Genomic DNA, 2,943 nt, shown 5'->3' on the forward strand with positions numbered 1-2,943 from the left:
TAGAGCTTTACATCAGAATCATTTTTTTCATTTCTCTCTCTCTCTCATTTTTTAACCCTAAGTGATTTTACCCAATTAAATAAATGGACTCCCTTTTTGTTTGTTGGGTAAAGGAAATTCCGTTGTTAAGGGAACAAAGTTTCACTCATCTAAGTAAGAATTGATATTTACTTATAAGTTGTAAGTCAAATCATGATATAAAAAGAAATGTAGTAATACAAATTATATTTTGAGCTTTTATATTTAAGGAGTCGTCAAATTCAAAACTAGGGATATTTTAGTCAGGAATAGAATCAATTAATGTTAATGAGATTTAATGACTTAAATATAAAAATTAATGAGAGGTATTTAAATGAGGAGAAAATCATCCCACTGTTAATGCATTGTTACAATCAGTTCACATATAATATCACGAGACTTATATATTTTTTCTTAATTTCAAAACTATCCTAACAATGTCTACTCAAAACGATGAAACTGGGATTAGAAGTCCCAGCCATACACAGGCTCACCGGATTCATGATCGTAACTTTTTGAGACATCTGATGATGCATGGCGATCATCTTCCCCGATGCCGCTTGAGATGGTAATCTCTACCATGTCTATGGGAACCCCCAATCCCATGCCCCTGACCATAATGAGATGGCATAACAGATGGGAAAGAACCCCAAGACCCTGCACCATAATCTATTAGTTGCCTCTGTGCTTCCAGCTCTCTCTGATCAATTTTCTATAACCACCTCTTCCAGGATCATAATCAGTACGATATTCACCTCGCACCTGTCCACCACTTCGACCACAACCCCATTGCCTTCCTTCTTGTAATCCCCAGTCAAAATCAATACGAATTGGACGATCATCAAGAATTGTCCCACTGCCCATTTGGCCTTTCTTTCCGTGCAGTTTTTCGGTTATGTACAAGTGGCAAAGATTGATTTTTGGTCTATTTTCATTTGGTACATGAAAGATTTAGCTACCAAAAGACAGAATGCTGAAAAGACACGAAAAATCTATTTTGGGCTGATTTCAAAAAACTCTAAATGAAGCTTTTTGCGTTTTAATCTCACGGAAAGATGCAAAAGACGCACGTCTTTTCGCACATCTGCCAAACGTGTTTCAACCTACATAGATCTTTATGCAAAATCTCAATTGGTCTTTTACATGTCAGAGCTACTAGAAGATCTTCCCATGCCAAATGGGCCCTATTTAATCGAATCATCAGCATAACCCCTAAAGTAGTATATGACAAAGCAAAATTCACATGGGGTTTTGGTGTTCTTATCCAAAACCCATGATTATTTTTTTTGTCTCTCCAGCTCGAGGATATAGTTCAAAAACTTGCTCTTCCATTGTATAGGATATATTCCCAACATAAACGGTTATAGAGCTCTATATGTTCAAATTCTTCTTATAAACCCATTAATCTTCTATAGCTTGCTAAGATCCTTAAATAATGAGGCCATTGAGAATTTCCATAAAAAATAAACCAAGTCGATCAAGAAATCAGCATGTCCAGTGTGCTCTATCTTTTCAATTTCCCCTTCTCTTCTTTACTTCTTAATTTCTTCTATTTTGGGCTCTCCAAGAGCCGAGAAAAAGGCCGTCTTTGCGTTTTCAAGTTCCCCCCGGAGGGATTTGGAAACCCTCCCTCCAATCAGAACCGAAAATTCATTTAGTATTTTCAGTTTCATCTAAAATTTGAGAAATAATGGACGGCAAATTTGAAATTTTACTTTTTTCCCTTAGTATTTAACGATGTCCATTGTCAGAAAGCTTGGGGGTACTGTAAGTAATTTTTCAAATAGTATGATAAGTTTTTGCCCATTTTCTAAGCCCTAAGGGTACTTTAAGTATTTAACCCAAATAATTAATAGAGAAACGGACCAAAATATGTTAGAAGAACAAAAACAAATTAATCAAAATCATGAGGGAGATTTCATAAAGCCATGGCATTGGCTCCAAATTAGTAAATAATGTAGTAAAAGATCATGTAATTTCTTCCTCCCTAATTGTCTATCAACAAAAGACAATCAACTAATTCACACTGAATTTAGATTTACTCCTCATAGAGAGTGTGTCTCACAGCATGTTGCAGTCATGCATTAGGAATATCTCCCCCATGAATGACAATATACAAGTACTGGAGATATTTCTAATGTGCGGCTGCCAAGTGCTATGAGATCAGTGAGAGGTGCATTCTGTGAGGAGTAAATGGGGACTCAATTACATTGTATCCTGCAAATTTATCTTCTGTGTTGTTCTCTTTTGAATCGGTTTTAGTTTTGGAAGATTAGAAATACACAGTACAAATCTGAGATTTAAAAATACAATATAAAAGGGGTTTATATTGTGGATATTTATATTTGTGTTGTTTCCAAATTAAGTTTAGACATAGTTTTTCGTTGAGAAAATTCCCGATTAGTACCATGTACTTTGGGCCTAGTGCCACTTTGGTCCCTAAACTTTAAAACGTGACAATTCAATACCCAAACTTTCAAAATGTGCCAATTTAGTATCTACCATTAAGTAGCCACTAAGTGGCATTTGAAAAGACACAAATGCTCTTTGAGTGTCATTTAATTTTCTTTATCAACCATTCAAACATTGATAAAAAATGAACAGTCCCAAATCCTTGCCTCTTCTATTCAAGAAAGTTGGGGTCATCGAAATGCCCACTAAGACACGACCCCAACTTTCTTGAATAAAAGAGGCAGGGATTTGGGACTGTTCATTTTTTTGTCAATGTTTAGATAAATTGATAAAGAGAATTAGATGACACTTGAAGGGTATTTGTATATTTTCAAATGCCACTTAATGATGTGTTAACCAATGCAAGTATTGGATTGACACGTTTTAAAAGTTTGAATATTGAATTGTCACACTTTAAAGTTCAGGGACTAAAGTGGCACTAGGCCCAAAGTACAAGTACTAATCATGGATTTT

General features: G+C 35.2%; 1 pseudogene; it reads right to left on the reverse strand.

Moving 5' to 3' along the window:
• Nucleotides 1-483: 483 nt before the first annotated feature.
• LOC104586791 (nuclear cap-binding protein subunit 2 pseudogene) lies at nucleotides 484-1,463 on the reverse strand (annotated as a pseudogene).
• Between the last annotated feature and the right edge of the window lie 1,480 nt (nucleotides 1,464-2,943).

This window comes from Nelumbo nucifera, chromosome 4 (assembly GCF_055504915.1).
Source record: "Nelumbo nucifera cultivar China Antique chromosome 4, China Antique-T2T, whole genome shotgun sequence".
NCBI classification, from domain to species: domain Eukaryota; kingdom Viridiplantae; phylum Streptophyta; class Magnoliopsida; order Proteales; family Nelumbonaceae; genus Nelumbo; species Nelumbo nucifera.